Source organism: Triturus cristatus, chromosome 5_1 (assembly GCF_964204655.1).
Source record: "Triturus cristatus chromosome 5_1, aTriCri1.1, whole genome shotgun sequence".
NCBI classification, from domain to species: Eukaryota; Metazoa; Chordata; class Amphibia; order Caudata; family Salamandridae; genus Triturus; species Triturus cristatus.
The window spans coordinates 522,505,009-522,526,679 of NC_140587.1; positions in this window are offsets into that span (position 1 = coordinate 522,505,009).

Consider the following 21,671-nt stretch of genomic DNA (forward strand, 5'->3'; position numbering starts at 1 on the left):
CCTCCCTGGACTGGAAACAAGCATCCGAGGACCGGTTTCGGGCTTTCAGCCCTCGTCAGCCAGGATAGCCTGATTCCAGTGGCATGGAGAGCAAGGGACTCACGTCTGAGCATACCCTTCCCACTCGGGGTGACAAATGCAAAAACAACAATTGATGGACAGAATGCAGAACAATGTCATACATTCACCCCAGTACAGAGATCTGGGCCTAAATCCATCGTTTTTTTGCTCACCATGCCATTCCAGTTTGAACCCAGCCATATACAAATCAGTCTTGACCCTGTGCCCCATGGGAACAGTCCAGCCCGAACTGCCAAGCCAGGTCCTCCCTGGACTGGAAACAAGCATCCGAGGACCGGTTTCGGGCTTTCAGCCCTCGTCAGCCAGGATAGCCTGATTCCAGTGGCATGGAGAGCAAGGGACTCACGTCTGAGCATACCCTTCCCACTCGGGGTGACAAATGCAAAAACAACAATTGATGGACAGAATGCAGAACAATGTCATACATTCACCCCAGTACAGAGATCTGGGCCTAAATCCATCGTTTTTTTGCTCACCATGCCATTCCAGTTTGAACCCAGCCATATACAAATCAGTCTTGACCCTGTGCCCCATGGGAACAGTCCAGCCCGAACTGCCAACTGATTAAAAGTTAACCACCAGAATTAATTTATTATTTGCGGACCATAGAAACCACATTCACATAAACCTAATATAGATGGAACCCCAATTTCTAAGGTGCAGAACTTCAACTATCTTGGTAATTTGTTGGAGGAAAATCTGAGATGGGGCAAGTTCCTGACCCAGAGAGCCTGCAAATTTGCCAGGGCAGTCGATGCAATTTTCAGATTTTCAAGGAAACGTGGCCATAAACTTATAAAAGAGCACATTTTACTGTATAAAAGGACAAGGCCCTTTGTGAACACCGAATGTCATAAAGTTAGACTTTCGTCTCAGGTTTCCTTTGTGAATGGGCCCAGAAGAATTTGGTGAAATCTCTCTATTAACATAGAAAGCATGTTAGCCTTACTAATAGTCAATCTAGGAACTCGGTCTGTCAATACCTAGAGATAAAACCTAAGAAAGGGAGAGAATCTTAGATTTCATCTGACCCATTTGAGAGCAGGCACTTTGCACTTTCTAGCAGCCTTCCCACAGCATGATACTTGGTTTTCTACTTTACCCTGGTGTCCCTGTGATAATATCTCGAAGAAATCTCTTGCTCACTTCATATTTTTTGTGGTTTCTATATTAGAGGCAGACATCAACTTTTACATCCTATACTGTGCTCATATGGCCTTAGATCTCACATATCAAGTTTACAATCTTTACAGTGTTTTGAATACCAGTTTATCTGCCACTCTGTTTGACAAGCACTTAGGATAAGAAGAGAAAAACATTGCTAGACTTGTTAAAGTCTATGACTGTTTAGTTTTATATTATTGAGTAGAGCACTTTGTTTTTATTGTATATATTTTAAATTGGATTTCAACTGATTTTTTGTCACTTTTGAAGCAATGTGATAAAATTTTATGTGTTATATATCTGTATTTTGACACATGTATGACTTTGCTTCTTTCTATGATATTGACTTTCTTGAGACAGTTTTGGTGGTCTAAACATCAACAAAATGAATAGATTCATGTTCAGTCTTGTATCATCGGCTGTCAATCTAACTCAAGCCATGCAACACTAATTAAATTATCAGTCAATTGATCATCTATGTCAGTTCCTCCAGCAACTCACATTTTGACCAAAGTTTGATCTGTCCATCAAAATGTCATCAAATTCACAATGCTGCAAAAGCTGGGTACTAAAAGTATGGAGACAGCAATCCTCATCCTGCTTGTACCTATAAAAACATTGACAAGGTTTGGATTACTACCAATTTCTTACCGCTATCAGGCTATCATTTAAAGTTTGCTCCATGCTTTGTAGGTCTTTCTTCATCTCCCAGGTAATTGATCTGGTGGCTGTTTGTCTGACGTTTCCTCTGCAATGCTGTATTCAACCTGTTTTCCATGTTTTTCTTTTAAACTGTATTCCTGGGCCTCCTTTGGTCAGCACTTCCATCACCTTCTGTGAGTGTGAATGATGTAATTGAATTTGAAGTTTCTGCAATCTTAGACTTTTGGTGGGTGTGGTCACTTACTTAGAAAGAGCTGTTGTTATGTTATGTTATGTTAAATAGTTTGTAGAGCGCGTGAATCACCCCCGTAGGGGTCTCTCAGCGCTGGCAGAACTGTGCGAAAATATAAAAGAGATGTCACTCCGTAAACATGGTGGTTTTCAGAATCTTCCTAAACCTGAGGTAGTTAGAGCATTGTCTGAGCGCGAGGGGGAGCTGATTCCAAACCAGCGGGGCTTGATAGGAAAAAGATCTACCTCCCATCCGTGCTTTCTTTATCCTGGGAATAAGTAGCAGAGATTTGGAGCATGATCTCAGTTCACGGTTAGGGGTATATCGGTGGAGCCTTTCAGCAAGATATATCGGTCCGGGGCCCCACAAAGCTTTATGTGTCAAGCAACAGAGCTTAAACAAGACACGTTTCCTCACCGGCAGCCAATGCAAGCGATGGAGCAGCGGAAGAGAGGCTGATCTGAACGGAGCGTTAGTAACCAGTCGTGCAGCGGTGTTTTGCACCACCTGCAAGCGACTGAGGGCAGATTCATTAGTTGCGACCAAAAGAGCGTTGCAGTAGTCCATTTTATTCAACACAAGAGCTTGGACAAGCGTCTTGCGAAAAGAATCCGGGAGGAAAGGAAGGGCTTTCCTCAAGAGGCTCAGAGTGTAAAAGCAAGCACTGACTGTATGAGATACATGATCAGTCATAGTCATGGCCTGATCAAAACGAACACCGAGGTTCTTTACTGTTAATTTGGGTTGGGGAGCTGGGCCCAAATCAGTTGGCCACCAGGAGGGAGACCACATAGTGATGGTGTCCCCATAGAGAATGATCTCTGTTTTGGTGGCATTCAGCTGAAGATAGTTACCGCTCATCCACTTCGAAATAGCTAGCATACCCAGAGAGAAGGTGGATTGAGCTGTCGGAGAGGATTTGTCAAAAGGGAAGATCAATTGGGTATCATCTGCATAGGACACGGGGATGAACCCAAGAGATCTTAGAAGAGAGGCGAGGGGAGCCACGTAGATATTAAATAATGTTGGGCTCAAGCAGGAGCCCTGTGGCACACCCTTGTTCAAGCTTTCGGTGGTGGAGCGGAAAGGACCTAGGTTGAGAGTTTGTGTGCGTTCAGAGAGGAAGCTAGTTACCCAGCTCATCGCCATTCCCCCTAGTCCAGTTGCTTTTAATCTTCCGAGCAAGGTCAGATGGTCCACCGTATCGAAAGCGGCGGAGAGATCTAACAAGACTAAGATGGCAGATTGTCCCTGATCAAGAGTCCGTCTGATGCAATCGGAAACTGCTACCAGAGCGGTCTCGGTACTATAATTAGCACGGAACCCTGATTGAGACGGGTCCAAGTAACCAGTTGTCTCGATATGGTTAGAAAGATGTTTATTCACGTGTTTCTCTAAGACCTTGCTCAGATAAGGGAGGAGGGAGATAGGGCGCAGATTGGAGAGGTCGTCCATAGGGAGTTTATTATTTTTTCGCAAAGGGATGACCTGTGCTGCTTTCCAAGCAAGGGGAACCTGCCCCTTACTTAAGGAGGCATTAAGAAGTGAGCTGACGGAGTCTGCAAGTACGAATGCGACAGATGCCGAGGTTTTTGCGGGCATAGCATCAAGAGGGGAGCCGGATTTAACATTGCACAGTAGTGCGATGGTCTCGTCCCGTGAGAGGGGTGGAAAGGCCAACAGAGTTGTATATTTGGCAGCGGGGGAATCGCCAGTGTCATCAGGCCGTATAGTGAGGGGGGTTTTGGGAAATTTATCATAGATATTGTTGATTTTTTGAATAAAAAAGGAACTGATTTTATTGCAAAGAGGCTGGGAGTAGTTATTATCCAAATCACAAGCTTTGGGGCAAATAAAATCTTGCAGAATTTGGTGAAGAATTTTTGGGGCATTGCCTGCCTGACTTAACTGAGAGGCTATATATGATTTGCGGGCTTGTTTTATTTCATTATGGTAGCGTGTGCGGGAAGCTCTATAGTTCAGTTTATCGGTGTCAAGATGCGTGCGACGCCACCTTCTTTCCAAGTTCTTGCAGCGGCTTTTGGTTGTACGTAATTCGGGGGTAAACCAGGCAGCCAAATAGCTCCTAGGAGCTTTAGTACAAATCTTAACGGGGGCAATAGAATTAATAGTCGCTAAAACAGAAGTGTTAAAAAGGGTAAGGTTGTCTTCCATATTATTTGCCTGGGGGTACCTCAGGGGCATGAAAGCAGTTGAGAAGGATTCTTGATGTATTTTGTACCATTGTCTATAGGAGAGTTGGGTGTGTGCTACCGATAAGGTGGACTTAGGCGGGCATTGCACATAAAAGTCAATAAATGCATGATCTGTCCAACACATAGGGCGGGGAGCCTTGCAGATAAGCCGATCAGTGTTGGAAAAAATTATGTCAATGGTATGTCCTGCCGAGTGTGTAGGGCCATCATTCTTTTTAGTAAGGTGCAATGTAGATAGATCAGAGATAAAGGCTGATATTTCTGGGAGTGAAGGGTTTTCGCTATGTATGTTAAAATCTCCCAGTAAAAGGAAATTCTTGGAGGCAATCGCGTGAGGGGCTATTATTTCCATTAGTTGTAAGGAAAAGTCCTTTACAGGGCCAGGGGGACGATAGACCAATGCCCCTTTCCATAAGTCAAGAGTGGCCATTTCCATTTTAAAAATCAAAATTTCAATTTGGGCGTTAGCCCGTTGGTCTAAGATGGTAATTTTGGCGCGCTCATTATGGATTATGGCAACTCCCCCACCTGTTTTCAACTGTCTATCAAGTCGCAGGATCTTATAACCATTAGGAATAGCGATCTTGATATCAGGGCCACTAGAGGGCTTCAACCAGGTCTCAGTTAAAAAACCCACATCAGGTAAGTCAGTACTTAGTAGGTCCCAAATATCCAAGGCATGTTTAGGGAGAGATCTCACGTTACCTAAAAAACCCTTCCAGGAATTACACTGGGTAGTCTTAGTTTTAGAAGTTGGGCTATGACTGATGGATTTAGTATCTGCAGAGATGGAGTGCACAGTATCAGGATTTTGTAAGTTTTCAGCTTCCAAGAGACTATGAAATCTACATAATGTACAGGATATAGGCCCTTCCAAGGAGTGTAGACCCACAATGGGGCATGACAGGCTAGCCAAGGGGCTTTTAGTTCGTATGTGCCTAAGAGCAGCCTCACTGTAAGAGATTTTAGACTTACAGGAAGAGGGAGTGAAGCCTGCAAAGTCCCTGGCGCCTGGCGGTGTCCTGGCGCGGACGGGCGCAGACGGGCTTGCCTTTGGCGCGCCTTCAGCGCGCCACCGGCGCGCCCGCTGCGCGCGCCCGCTGCGCGCTTGCGCCATGGCCCTCTAAGTAGCGTGTGGGAAGCAGACGCTAGACTGCTCCCCACGTTACCTCCAAGATGGCGGGCGGGCGTGCAAAAGATCGTAAAACACAGTCCAGGAAGCGCAAGCAGCAAAGTCCGCCTTCGTAAGTCAAAGGATTTATTTTAAAAAGATAACAGAATGTCGGGATTGTTAAAACCGATCAGGGGAAAAGCACTTTTAAAAATACACAATAAAACGAAGGTAAAAGCCACAGATACAGGTGACAGCACTCAGCAACCTCGCACAGCGCCGCAGCCTCGATCTCCCGGCTCAAGCCTCAGGAGATATCGGCGCTGCGCGCTTGCGCCATGGCCCTCTAAGTAGCGTGTGGGAAGCAGACGCTAGACTGCTCCCCACGTTACCTCCAAGATGGCGGGCGGGCGTGCAAAAGATCGTAAAACACAGTCCAGGAAGCGCAAGCAGCAAAGTCCGCCTTCGTAAGTCAAAGGATTTATTTTAAAAAGATAACAGAATGTCGGGATTGTTAAAACCGATCAGGGGAAAAGCACTTTTAAAAATACACAATAAAACGAAGGTAAAAGCCACAGATACAGGTGACAGCACTCAGCAACCTCGCACAGCGCCGCAGCCTCGATCTCCCGGCTCAAGCCTCAGGAGATATCGGCGCTGCGCGCTTGCGCCATGGCCCTCTAAGTAGCGTGTGGGAAGCAGACGCTAGACTGCTCCCCACGTTACCTCCAAGATGGCGGGCGGGCGTGCAAAAGATCGTAAAACACAGTCCAGGAAGCGCAAGCAGCAAAGTCCGCCTTCGTAAGTCAAAGGATTTATTTTAAAAAGATAACAGAATGTCGGGATTGTTAAAACCGATCAGGGGAAAAGCACTTTTAAAAATACACAATAAAACGAAGGTAAAAGCCACAGATACAGGTGACAGCACTCAGCAACCTCGCACAGCGCCGCAGCCTCGATCTCCCGGCTCAAGCCTCAGGAGATATCGGTCCAGGGAGAAAAAATCCCTAGAGATTCTGGCAGTGGAGGTTGCAGAGATCAGACATTGCCTGGCAGAAATTTTCACGTACAATAGGTATGCAACAAACAAAAATAAGTTTTCCTGTGTGTGTGGCCACGACATTGGGAGAAAAGGGAGTTGCACAGAATGAGCACAATGAATTAGCGTATTGGCCAGGGGCTATCTTGCTTTGGGATATTTTGTCTGGGGAACACTGTGATTTATCGTATATTGAAGAATTTAAACTTCTTGCCACTGTTTCACTTTCAGGTTATGTTGGGCTGAGACGGTATAAAAGGCCACAATGAATAGTAACTCTTTATTTGGCAACATTAAAGAATTTGTGAGATTCTCACTTTCATAAAATTTCACTCCAGGCCTCCCAGCATTGCACCTTTATCATTTTAACTGTTCTCTTGATTTCCTTTGCTTGCAGGCTTGCTGTTTTTTAACTTGCTTTTTCTCTTTCCCCCTCCCCTGCAGTATCTTGTATCCTCCTTGAAATCATTTGCCCCCCTCTCCAAGCCACAATGCCTATCTGGCCTTTGAAATGTGAGTTTATCATTCATGCTCTTTGTGCTGCATTCCTAACCAAAATTCTACTTTTCTGCATCGTCACCCTAGAGTTTTCAACTATTTCTGTACCATAACTTTGCTGGTATTACATCTCTGTGCCACTTGGCACCACTAATCTGTGCCCACTGCATACTCTAGTCCTAAAATTGACTTTTACAAAATTGGTTTCACCCAACTGGTCTATTTAACTTTCCTTTAAGGTCATAGTGGATGGCTCAGAAAAAAGCACCAGTGGCATGAGAGATAAATTTCATATGTGGATTGAATTGTGTATTTATACAAAGTACAAATGACAAAATATATGCCTATCCGGAGAACTACTGTGCTGTGTCTGGGCTGCAATTTAAAGTCACTGCAGTAAAATATGCCTTCTCCATGTAGGAAAATGTATCTTTATATATTAATCAATCACCCCTACAGTGAACCCTGTGAAGGAAGTGGCCCTTAGGGGCCACCCGGGTGACTTACAACCATCTGCTATGCCTTCCCAAGAATGAAGAGTTGGTCAGACAGTAGAGAATACAAACATTGTTTATTAGCAATACTCTGCAGAGGAGTCCGATCTGACCTGCACCCTAAAATGTCTGCAGAGGGACTGACCCCCCCCAACAGTCTGCAACACGTAATGATTCTTCCAAGAGCCTCCAACCACGCCCAAAGTGGGAAGTTAACGGCCTGGGCCGGACATGAACAAAGGAGGCACAGAGGGATGAGCTACCACCTGCCAGATGGGTACATGCTATCTACGATTTAAGGCCACAGCGCCGAGTCTCATCGTCTCCTAACGTGGGAGCAGAAATTCACACTTGGATAGGTATGCAAAGGCAGAACGGCCTATTCATTAGTAAGTCGGGAAGCAACCTTGAACAGGAGAGAAAAATAATAATGAAGTACAGTGTTCTGGTGGGGCAAGCAATAGTGAATAGTGAGGACTATTTTGGGCACAGCCTAAACAGCCGAATAGGGATTACGAAATACAAAATGGAGTCACACTTGCTAACTGAAGCCTGCACATTACGGGGATAACTCATCGGGTTGCATAACGTGAATACAAATGGCGTCTATTTAGCTACACACTGCTAACCTAATATAGCATGAAACAAGTGCATTGCAGGCACAGGATTTTTCAAACCTAACACTTATCAGCCACTAAGACAGGGTGCCTAATTTATATTTTAAAAAGTTGCACACTATGGGCCCGATTCACAAAGGTAAACTTAGACATTTGGTCTAATCATAGATCAAACGTCCAGGTTTCCAACTTTGGGAATTCACAAAAGGCATTTACGAGTGCTATCTTTATGTCCGCCCTCTGGCAGGATCTCCACCCTGATTGCATACATAAAAATAGTTTTTGTACATGCTCTTTGTGAATTCCCAAAGCCTTAAACCTAGACGTTTGGTCTAAGTTTAGACCAAAATGTCTAAGTTTACCTTTGTGTACCAGGCCCTATATATTTAAATAGTGTGTCCTTGCAGGAACTGAAAGCATTAACGCAATTTCATTGTGCAGGTCCAGATACAGTTTCAATAAGAAAAGCCTATATGTGATTACAATTTTGAACTTTATAGCTATGACTGTGAAAATGCCTGGGAAAATGATGGCAAGGTTATTCAAAGTTATTTCTTAATTTTCAAAATCTGATTTAATATTCAAATCAGATATTTGATAGTCTAAGTGAAAAACTCACTTTAGAAATATGTATTTTGGGCTGACTGATTAGGAATCGCAGAGCTGGAATAAACATCCTAGGCTGGGAAAATTAATGTCTGTGGCCCAAAATACAATGGTGGCCTCTGAGCCCAGGAAGGACAAGGAGGTGTAACAGCTCAACACTTATCAGGGATTAGCTGTCTGGCAGTTAACAGAAACAGCTTACAGTACAAGAGACAGCCTTACGCTACCTCTTTTGACTTGGAAATGTTAAGTGAGGGATTCCCCTCTTGATTTGCCCATACTTCCTACACAGAGAGGCTCCAGTCACAGTATGGACGGAAAATGGTTTGTGCCCTGTCAAGTTGGAGGAAAGCATATCTAAATAGAGGCGTGGGCAAGAGCTGAAGGAATGCACTGATGGTTGAAGGGTTCTGCCGTATTGAAACAGAGACTCATGGGTACTTTTACAGTAATGCAAGAGGATGTGCTGCAAAAGGAGGTGGTGGACCGCAAGAAAATATGATGGGGTGCTGGAATTTCTGTGATTGGTTTGTACACAGGATAAATTTGGCACCTCAACCACCACCTTCTTAGAACATCCCTCAACCTGGACAGCTCCACACAGACATGCCATTCATTTGGGATTTGGGTATACTGGTTGAGCAGTGGTTCTGGTTTGTATGCACTCCATGCTGTCCTCTTGACACCCACTGTGTTTCAGTTCAAGCTGCTTCACTGACCAATTAAAAGAGCCCCTGTGTTTCAGAACTGGTACTGCTGAGAGCCAATCACATGAAGGTGAGGGGACATCCTCTGAATTCAATAAATCCTTGCTGGATGAAACCCTATGTCTTCCAGTGACCCTGCGATCAATCGGCCTGATGAGAGGGGAGAAATGAGTGCCTGGCACTGTCTTTGGAGGAGAACCCAGCTTCCTAGCCCAGCATGACGAGCAGTCCAGAGTGAGTAGAAAAATCATGAGAGACTGCTAATGACGCGCATGAGGTGTCCAGGGTTTCTTGCCCTCCCTGATCAACTGTAAAGTCTGACTGAGGTGAGGTTGTGTCTGACGTGGCAGTGTCAAGTGCAAAATAAAGACTGGTTGATTTGGAGACCACCACGGGCAAAGATGTAGCAATTCTGTGCTGACTGTAGCCTCATGATCTGCAAATCCAACAAAAAATCGGTAATTCCTGGAAAAATGGTAAAAGAATTAACACGTTCACGTATTCAAAGGCCTTAGACAGTGGGAATTGGCCATTTGTGGACACCCTGCATCCAATGCCCCTGTGCATAGTTGAAGGCTATGTACAGAGGGGGCTGGCCGATGCTGATAGTTGGGCTCACTTTAGCTATTACACCAGCTCCCAGGACCAAGGGAGGAAGATCCTTTTACTGCACCACTGAAGCATACTTCTAGAGTTGTCTTTATAGAGGCACTGCCATGCCAGCTAGCTGGCCATGGAGAAAAGGAGGTGGTGTAGCCAAAATGAGCCCAGGTGACCGTACAGCTCGTCTCATGCCTCGTCCACCAGAACACTCACGCCTGGTAATTCAGAGAGCATGCCAAATGTTAATTTTATATTCCTGAGAGACCTTGACTGTGAATGCTTGGCTAACAGATTTGGTTGGAATGATCTATCGAACATTTGTAGCCCTGACAACAGCCGAATAATGTTTTTCTACAGACTGACCTACATATCACAGAATGATAGGTAGCTGCTCCGCTGCAGCATAGTGAGGTGGCATATAAGTTTAAATCATGATTACGCCAATGTTTTCATTCTGTATAGAAGCCTGTAGTCTCCATAGAGCATCCTTCTATATTTGCTTGTTCCATATATACAGTAATAAATAAAGTTAGTGATTAGAATACTTTTCTAAAAAGACAGGAATTGAGCTGGACATTGCATTATTGTACCTAATGTGTGACTGTTTGACTTCTGAGTCTCTACTACCACACCCCCTCCCTGAGATGCCAATGACTGCTTGGCCTTACTACCCTGAGAGTCAAGTTTGGAAAGGGTGTACTTGCCACAATTTGCAGAGCCAGAGTAAGATGGGTCTTAGGACACCAGTAGTAAACACCTACGAACACCATGGAAGGGGCCCAGTATTCCCTCTCTGCCCTTTGATTTTCCAAACGAGGGTCTGACAGCCATCATCAACTTCTAATTCAGAGCCTTCTGCCTTTTTCTACTTCATGGTAAATGATACTTGGAGGCCAGTATATGCCGCAGTTTCTACCATTTTAACATCTGAATCTGATCAGTTATGATTTGCTGAGGAAACCATAAATCACTGAGTAAATGCAAGAAAACGCTAAAATAAAGTACTGAATGAATTTGCACCAGTCTTGTTGTGAAACTAAAACTTTACTCAGATGTGTGTCTTTGCATGGAAAGGCGGAAATCCATTCAGCAAGTTTTTAGAAAATAGTAACAGAAAAAGGCATTGGGAGGGCTGCAAAGTGTAAGATTATAGAGATAGCAAATCATTCAAAATTAAATACAAACTATCAAATGAGGGAGCTTTTGGTCTGATCATAAATTGTGGATTCATGAATCCAAAGATGGTTTCGTGTGTGCTCCGATTGACTTGCTGCCACAGAAAATTTCTGTTGTGGCCACCATTACCCATGGCAGTTAACCATTCTGTAAATTATTTAAAAAAAAAGGTTATAGGGGTGCAGGGTCTCAGATGCTTGTGAGGGTTTCAGAAAGACCTCCCCACACATTAAAATTAATTTATAAATAACGTAATTTTCTTGCAGGATGCACAGATCTGGGATAGGATCCGTGGATTCTGAAGCCTCCATGATCCCATGGGATCATCTTGGGAGGTCTCAGGAACCACAAATCAACCTCCGAATTCCTAAACAACTGGAAAAATATCTGAGGTGTATCATCTGCAACACTCTATGGCCAAAGGCCTTGAACAGTGAGGGCAGGCAACTTCCAGAGGCTCTGCTGTCAACGCCCCTGGGCATGATTGAAGGCTGTGTGTAGCAGGAATGTGCTGATGCTGCTGATGACTGGACACAGGGCCTGGCCAAAAGCCAGGCTGTGCTTGCAGTGTCCGCCGGGCAAGGCCCGGTTCAGCAAGGGTTGGTGGCCCACAGAAGGTAGGGTACAGAGCCTGGATGTAGGTGCCTGGATACCCACAAAAATTGCCTGCAGGAGCCTTGTCATAGTAAAAACCATGTGGCAAAGTCTTTCTGCACTTGGCCAAAGGCTGGATGAAGCATGGTTTGTCCATCCACAGGTGTAGAGGTGAGATGTGTTACTTTTTTTTAAAGTTTGATGTAGTTAAATAGAAGATTTAATTAGCTTTTGTCATAACACCTTAATGTATGTTTTAAAAACCTCTGAAATCACTGAAAAAGGGAATAAAGTGCAGTTATGTATGCAAAGTAATTCCTCAGTTACTGTTAGTTTTGCATACCATAACTCGCACACATGCCATAAAAATCCTAACTCATATGCCACATTTAATAATTTTATGACTTCACAATATTTATACCTATAAAAAAGAGGACATCACATGGTATCCATAATTGTGTCATTCATAATGTTACTGGTGATGTGATTTGTCACGTAATTAAGTAAAGTCATCTCTTATATCAAGGGTGAAATTATGAGCATTGCATTTGGTGCACACCTCATAGTTTACACAGTAGGTCTCGGTTTGAGAAGCTAACTGCCGTTGTGGGATTTCAAAAGTTTTTCTATTTTTTCCTCAACCCGTGTAGGACTTTCATAGGTCGAGGCCAGAAAATGTGGAATACCTCCTCAAGTGTGGGGAGTTTCTACTTCAGAAAAGGTACCACCTCTGCTTAATGTGTAAAAAAACAAGTGCCAGGGCCCTCGTCAGGAAACACTGAAGGTTGCACCTGCTGGCATTGCGAATAACAGTATCAACACAACTGATAACCATCACACGCCTACAAGTGTGACTGTTCAGACCATTCCAGGTCCTCACATCTATAAGAATGGCGAGGGCAGCAGGAATTAGTTATTTTTAATGTGAACCGAATGAATAAACTATTGTTGTTGTGCTCATCTCTGATCTGGACAAGCAGCGCTACCACGTCACAGACTGTCGTAAGTGCCGTTGTTGACAATTAAGTGCCAGTGCCGAGCACCAGAAACCACCGGCTCCAATTAAGCACTGGCATACCACACACACCTATGGATGCGGTACTAGAGCAGAGAGCGTGTCAGCAGAACGTGACTTAAGCAATCTCTTTAAGCACATGTTTCTAACTTGCAAGGTATTAATTTGAATCCTTACAAGATTCAACTTGTTCTTTCATTATTATAAAGTTGACAAAACAGCACACTGTTGAGTGGCAGTTGCTATTATATTCTATTTTGCTGATAGAATTACACATAGAAAATTTGATATTGAGCCCACTTACTTATGCAGAGACCATGACAAAGTCAAAACTTCTTTCAAAAATCACTTTTGGTCTGGGCAATTTGTGCAGTGACACTGATCATTTCTTTATTGGCTCTAATGGTTCCTCGAGGATACTTGAACAAAAGACTGTTCTCAAACAAAAAGAATTGCTGATCAAATCCAACATGGCTTGGATGCTTATTTTCACGCTGCAAAGGAAAGCATGAGCTCTTCAGCCTCTATGCAGGCTTTTGGTTTGCACTGCAAAGAACTGAGAAAGTGCATAGGCACCGCTCCTTCTGGGATATGGCACCGGAATATGGTAGATATGATTTGCTGGGACCATCCTGGGTTTTGGTTCCAGCTCAAGGCCAGCTCTGGGACTGGACTCCAGCTGATCCCACTCAATGCCCGCACTGAGGGTAAATCTCTAGGGAAGGAGACAGGATATGGATGCAGTTGAGTGCCAAAAAGGGAAAATATGATTTACAGACAAAAAACAAAAGAAGCCAGCTGAGTAAGATCTGGAAGAGGAGATTTGATTGCCAACATGGTGTTTAGGTAGAGTCTGCAAGATTTCTGCGCTGTCTGGTTGTGAAAGACTCACAAGGGCATACAAAGAACATACTGGGGCTTGGAGCCCACCCGTTCTTCACCATTGGTTGGTTTTCCCGTCACTCTCATTATTTGTATCCAAGCTTGTCAATCTTGTGTTTGTCCCTCCCATGGAGCATAGCCTCTTTACCTCTCGAATCTCTTTTGAGTGTATGCCTTCCATGATTCCACTGCTTGATTCTCAGGAGCTACTTTTTTCTTTATGGTTAAGCATTTCTGAAGAGAGCATTGGTTTTACAGCTGTCTGTTTCTCACTATTGTCTGTTTGCTTCACCCCAGCTCCCTCCATATCTCCCCCATTCCTTCCTCACCCGTGTGCTTTTCCCATCCCCAGCACCAGTAGCGGCTCGTGGAGGGAGTGCCGTGAGGCGTGAGGTGGGTGGGCAGTGTGTGGGGTAGTAAACTCCGGCTCACAGCCGACCAGAGTAATGTAAATAAGTAAATAAATAAAAATAATTTTATTGTGGGCTCTGAAACGCCAAATGTGTTTCAGCGCACGCAATGACATTCGTTGTATTTATTTATTTATTTACATTACTCCGATCGCCCGTGAGCCGGAGTTTAGTACAACCCACCCTGCCCCTCCCTCACCCCGCCTCACCGCCCTGCTGCACTCCCTCCACGAGCCGCTACTGCCCAGCACCCAAGTTGCTTTCATGCCTCATGTTTCTTCTCTCCACCCTGTTCTCCATGCTTCTTCCATTCCCCCACCCTGTGTTGCTTTCCACCGACGGTGTCTTCCTTCTCTGTTGCCATTGCTTCTCCCACAACCTCTGCATTGAACCCTCACCTGTGCCTGCATTGCTTCCCCACATACACCCTCTATGATTTCCCTTCCACCTGTGCCATCAGTGTAACCCCAACCCATAATTACAAACAAAACTTTAAATTTTTTTTTATTTGGTGATTCAACTCTACGGCATGTCTAAATACCATTGGCAAAGTCAAAAGGTCTCAAAAGCGAGACCTATTAGACTTGCCAATGCTTGTTGACATGGACGTCAATTGTGGTAATCAGGGAAGCAGCTGCTTCCCATGAGTTTTCCTTTTGTACCCCAGATACTGCTCCTAATATTCCTCCTGTCAGGGGCCATACAGACAGGAGCAGGAACAGAAAATAACCTGGACTGCTAAAATCCTTTTTACTTTCCACACTTTGCTCATTTGCAAGACTGTCTGCAGCAAATAGAAGACATTCAAATTTAAGGATGTGTCAAATAAAAAACTATATGATGTCATTAGAGATCAAAGAGGGTGTTATGTAATTTCTGCTTATTGTGGCATTTTTGTGAACTGCCTCCTTGGTGTTTGTATACAGTCGACTGAGCAATTAAACATGTGATTGAAGAGAGGCAGGGAAGTATGCAGGAAACCCCATAGTTAAGTAGGAGATGACAATGAACACGGGTCAACATAAGAGTGCAGTGCTGGGCTGATTGTGCAACTGAACAGTAAAGTCCAGTTAGGGGGTCAGAATAACCAACAAATATGAAAATAACATCCAATGATGTTTCTGGATACATAATCGCTGTAGATATTCTGAAAGTTTTACTGTATTGTGGAATGTTATGCGACCCCCGGCCTCTCACACTTTTTGTTGGTATGATCTGTTTATGTTTTTTTATCATTGGAATTCATCAAAATCTGAATGTAATTTTGATCCTGCAATTAGCCGAACTACGGGGCATATCATCAAGGCCCGGCAATAATTATCGCGGAGCGCACTTAGCGCTAGGATAATTATCACCAGGTAACGTGGAATTTTATCGCTGAGATAGCGTGCTATTAGCAACGCTTATCTCAAAAGCGATAAAATTCCAAGCGCTAACTGCCAAATGTGAGATTATTGCTGGAAATCCAGCGATAATCTCACAAAGTTTGGTGATAGCTTGATGATAGGGCAAGGCATACTTAGCCATGATACCCACCTTACATAGGATATCATGGCTAAGTCAGTCTTGAAGCAGGCGTAAGGAAAGTAGCGATAACAGAGGTTAGCGATAACAGAGGTTATCGCTACTATGCTTGTCGCTCTGCAGGTTAGCGTGCCCATTGATAATTGGAGAAATGTCACTTAGCGACATTTCTCCACTTATGTCAGGCCAGGAACGCCCACTTTGCATCTCATTACAGATGCAAAGCTGGGTGTTCAGAATACAGGCGCTAATGCAAGGTTTCACGCGATAGCGTGACCTTGCTGATTAGGCGATAAAATTAGCGCCGCTTTTCGTCCGAAAACGGAAGCAAAAGCGGCGATAATTTTTTATCGCCTCATTGATGATATGCCCCTCATTTTTCAATTCACGCAACAGGCATTTTCCAATAAGAGCTTTTCGACGGTGCTACGACTACTGAGCACCACTGAAAAACAAACGTCATTAATTTGTTCAGGTATTCAATGTAGAAAAAATAATTGTAACACATGAAAAAGAATTCGTTGCCCTTACGAACTCATTCGTTCTTTACTTATCACGAAAGATGTCATATTTATTCCTTTGTTTATTTATTTATTCTTTAATGGGCAATTCGGTAAAAAATCCGATTGATAGCAACTGCAGAAACATGTTGAGCGGGTAATTCTTTCAAAACCGATTCACTCTATCCCAAAATCAAGGATTGCAATCTAAAAACGTACAAAGGTGTTTGTGTTTCATTGAAGAGGCCCCAGCCACATATGACTTTAAACGCATTTACAGTTCTGTCCAGGAGTATGTTCCCGGGGAGCGACTCGGAGGGCCTGAAAACCAATAAACAACCTGCCACCGTTTGAGAAACCGTTCCTTGCTGTTTTATTGTCACGCCATTTTTTCAGTTAGAGTTTGAAATGATATGCGAATTGCCAGCGACATGGCTGGTAATTAGCTTTATATTACTTTTGCCGTTGTTCAATTCCACACATCACAGAACACAAAATGAGGGCATTAGGCAAACAGACTCCTGCAGAACTTCATTGGGCTTCCCCGCCGTGACTTGCCATATGCCACGCCATCGACGCAAATTAGCCAGCTGTCCAGGATTGTTTGGTGTTTAAGACTTCACGAGGTGTAAGCAACTCAATTTGTAAACCCACAACTTTTACAGAGTGTTAATGTGCACATCCTGCATTCTCCTGTAATGAGAGCAATGCATGTGACAGAATTATCTTTACAATGTGAGATCAGACAATATCTTGAAATGTCTTATGGCACATGCATGAGCGTTCACAAACAGAGGTAGAACAGGAGACGGAGAAAGGTAGAAGGAATGAGGGATAGATAATAAGCAGCCCTGTCAATTTTGCTCAGGCCAGCCCCCGTATGGTGAGTGGCGAGCGAGTAGAGAGCAAGCCTGACCACTAGAAGGGGGATTTGGGGTGGTATTTCCTACCATGAAAATTTGGGGTAAAATGATACAAATTGTGCATTCCACAAAAAATGTTTCGTTACATATTCAATTGTATTTTTTTAAGGCATAGTAAATGATGACCCTACAGTGCACCAGGATACCCAGACATACCCACAGACATTCCTGCAGAGAATTAAAAACATAAGGTGTCAAACATGAAACATGAATTCAAATATAACATAAGTGCACACATTCAATGTTATGCACAACCAAGAAGCTGAGGCACAATGAAAGACCTTTTCAAGGGATGTTAGCAACGTCAACCCAAGAAGCCGCATGACTGGGTCGACTTTAGCCCTGGTGGTGCGCGGTGCAACAATATTTTTTGGTGCTCGCCTCCAGTGACCTCCCCTCCACAGATTCCCTCACTGTCACTCTCCAACAGAGCCCTTCATCTCTCCATAACCCCTCTTTAACAGGTATTTATTTTGTTTTAGAGCACTTCTCATACCAGAGTAAGGTGTCAGCGCACTTTACATCACACTCACCTACAGAGACAATTAATCATACGCGTGTAAATCAGTGTATAAAAAATGTTACATAAGACAAAGGTGACTACAATGTGTAGGATTCAAATGTGATCCATGCTGGTAGGCGTTTTTTAAGAGTGCTTGATCTGGAGAAGCACAAGCTTAGGATTCAAAACGTAACACAGTGGTTAGGGTTGGCTTTACTAATAAGGATTTATTACTACCCAAACAAACCCTTTTTAACAACATTAGGATAATGAAAGACTGGGAAAAAACATAATTTTGGAACCTGTATCGTGCAGTTTGCATGCAGATCTTTGAAGGCAGCTTAAAGCTCACTGTGCTACATTACAATTGTAACTTATGAACTGCAAGTAGGAAAAGGATCTATATGACAAAAGCAGTAACCCACTGAGCTATCCACATGAAATACAGTTTTGTGATCTGCATGGTACAGGTTCTTATATGTTAACCCTCTTTAACCCCTTCCATGCCCATGACGGAACGGTTCCGTCATGAGCCTCGGTTGAGCTGTGCTCATGACGGAACCGTTCCGTCATGGCCCCGCCCGCGCTCGAACCCTTCAGCACCGCGGGGGAATCCACGCAGCCCTGAAGGGGTTAATGTGTTAGATGAGTCAAAACTGCCACTAAATAAAACTCTGATCCCTCTCCAGCAAGAATATTTAATCACCAGAGTTATCATGACATTTTTATTGTTGCCTGAAAACTGCTGGTTATAAAAGGAACTCTGCAATTGGTGCCTTTAAACCCATAACAATGTGTGTAACACAGTGCCCCCAGTTCAGGGTGGTAGGGTGGAACATGGGGCCCATCACCACCATCAACATAATTGAACATTTGAAATAGCATAGCAGATATGCACTCGGTCAGCACTTATCACCACTGGTAGTTGCCGAGCTGCTTATCGAGGAAAGAGAGCGCATGGGCAGGAAAAATGAATGATACCAGGTCAGAATTGTCAGTTACCACTGGCAGCTTCTAGTAATTGGCTCAGGTGGCAGCTGGGCCTGGGCTTGACTGAGGGCTTCTGGGCCTGGCTTTCTGCACCAACTCAGAGCAGTACGTGGTCCGAAAAGAAGAGGCCGTGTGAGGAATTGAGGGAGGGATGAGATGATGGAGTGCAGGGTAGGCTAAAATAATTTCTACCTGGGCTACCATTGATAGTGCTTCACAACCTATTGCAGATTGACAGCCCTGTGAGCAAACACACCACTAGGGGTCGTAAAGGATGGTCACATGTGTTACATTTGTACATTTCATAAATTTTAAACAGCACACCTGAGTACACGTTTGGAGTGCTGGCTGACCCCCGGAGGATGGAAAAGAATGTGAGTGGATTTGTTGCTGGCTGATTTTGTTATTGGGGCCAATATTGCATCAGTGCAGCAAAACCGGTCACTAGTAACAAAACCAACCCCCAGAACAAAACCGGCCCCCACCCTTCCACCCTCCTGGGAAAGTGCCCAATGCCTGGTCCGGCCAGTCTGGCCTTGGTGTACTTTTGATACTGTATATTCTGCACTATACTACTTCTAGGTGCATTTTGATATGTAACAGGCATTGTTCAGTGTCTAAGTACCATGAAAAAGAGCCATATTCAATTTATTTGATGTTTTTGTATACCAAGTTGTATAAAAACCTTAGAGTGCCAGAATGCTTCATAAAGGGAATATAAATACAATAAAATTATTGGAACCATAAACAAAATGAGTATGCACTGGAAAATGAACAATATTAAAAAATAAGACTGTGATTCTTGATGAAAATGTCTATGATGGTTTCCAAGTCATGTGGGTACCTAGGTGCCGTGGTACAAAGGTAGATCAGTGAAAAAAGGCAGACTTCATAAATTCATCAAAAACAGTAGTAGGACTGTCAATAGTTGAGAAATCAGATGCATAATAATGCTATCGAACACTATCCTAAGGTCTTGTAATCATAGAAGATGAAGGTGGGCCTTAAGCAATTAGATGTAAAGAGTAGGAAGTAATGATCAAGAAAGAGGTATTATATTTCTTATTTAAAAGTAGACAGGAGCCAGTGGATAATTCAACCCAAACTCTTGGAGCATATCCAGAGGAGTGATTCAAGGTATATTTCTTGTTTAATGTTGGGTTTCAAGTAGGAGAATGTCTGAACTCCTTACTTTGCACAAAACCCCTAAAATCTTCAGTTCAATGGAGAGAGTGATCAGAGTGTAAGAGTGTTGGTAAACAGCGTTTAGCTCGCATGCTAAACAACGCATGCCATAACAACGCGGTTGTTACAACGACCGCGTTATTTCGCATACCGTTACAACGCAAGTCGGAACAAAGGCTTGCGTTAGGGGGCAGAAGGTGTTGGATTTAAAATCCAACACCTTCCTTAGTGTCCGCACAGACTGGAGCTGGAATAGTAAATTATACTATTCCAACATCCAGCTCCCCCTAAAAGCAAGTCGTTGTTCCGACTTGCGTTGTAACGGTTTGCGAAATACCAAAGCAGTCGTTGTAACAACCGCGTTGTAACGGTTTGCGAAATACCAAAGCAGTCGTTGTAACAACAGCGTTGTAATGGCATGCGTTGTAAATGCATGCAAAAAAAAATCCTATATTCAGAGTGTGTGCATTAGGCTTGCAAGTTTATTGGTTGATCTGCTATCAATTCACAGCCATCCTAAAGAAAGCAGTATAGTGGTACTCTGATCACTGCAGCCAATCCCTGAGATCAAGCGAGACAGTTTTGAGATGACTGAGGTGAGTTTTTTCAGCAAGAATAGTGTTGCCATAATCCATTCTTTATAGAGCAAGTGCTCAGATCACCTTTTTGATGTCTTGTTTATGTTGTGGAGGTTTGAATCCATGAATCAATCTATGCTGGTGAATTACACTGCTGGGCAAAGTTTTCATATGATTCTGAAGATTGGGTAAAGAGTAATGGATGAAGCCTAGTGATTTGATGTTATCAATTATGGACTGATTGCAGTCCAAGGATTATGTTGAGGCAAACCATTTATAAACTGGAGTGGCACGGGGTTAAGATGATACAAACAGTTGTTCAGTTCTACTGGCATTGAAGTTAAGAATATATGGAGTCATCTTTGCTTGGATGACAACTCGAGACCTGACTGTTCGACCAGTAGCAACAGCACCTTCCCTCTCCCCACCCTCAGCGCCTTGAAACCCTTGCGGGTATGTAGTGCGCTTTACAAATTATTTGATTGATTGATTGATTGATGTTGTCGAAGTGTGAGACACCAACATAGCTACCATAAACAAGTTCTTCAAGGGTGAGACATTAACATTGCCACCATACACAGACTCTTCGATCGTCAAGCCACCAACCTCCTCTGCATCCCCACTCCTGTGAAGACAGCCGCCGACCACCCGCTCACCACATGGGAACAACAAAGCACAATGAACACCAAGTCCCAAATGGACTCCATCCTCTCTGGAGCACCCACCGACCCGAGGCCCCATCTACTATTCAACCTTGGAAGCAACAAGATAAGCCACCAGCACACCACCATCCTCAACGCATCCATCACCACAGCCACCTTCCCCGATGCAAGGAAACACTCAGAGGTTGAACCGCTCTTCAAGAAACCCTCCGCAGAGCCCAATGACCTTCAGAACTATCGCCTCATCTTGCTGCTCCCTTTTCCCGCTAAAGTCCTGGAGATGTCTTTCAGCCTCTAACTCACCAAACACCTGGAGTGAAAGAACCTTCTAGGCCCCTCACAATCAGGATTCAGAACCAACCACAGCACTGAAATGGCCCTGAGTGCAGCGACAGACAACATCCACACCCTACTCGACAGAGGGGAGTCAGCCGCCCTGATCCTTTTTGACCTCTCTGCAGCCTTCAACACCATCTCTCACCATACATTCATCAACCGACTGCACCAGAACGGAATCAAAGACAACGCTCTTAAATGGATGTCATTCTTCTTCTCGGGAGCACACAGAAAATCTGTCTCCCTTCCTTCCCCTCACAGCCAAAGCACACCATCTGTGGTGTCCTGCAAGGCTCGTCCATCTGTCCCACTCCCCATCTACATGACACCACTATCAGATATCGACAGAGCCCACAACATCAG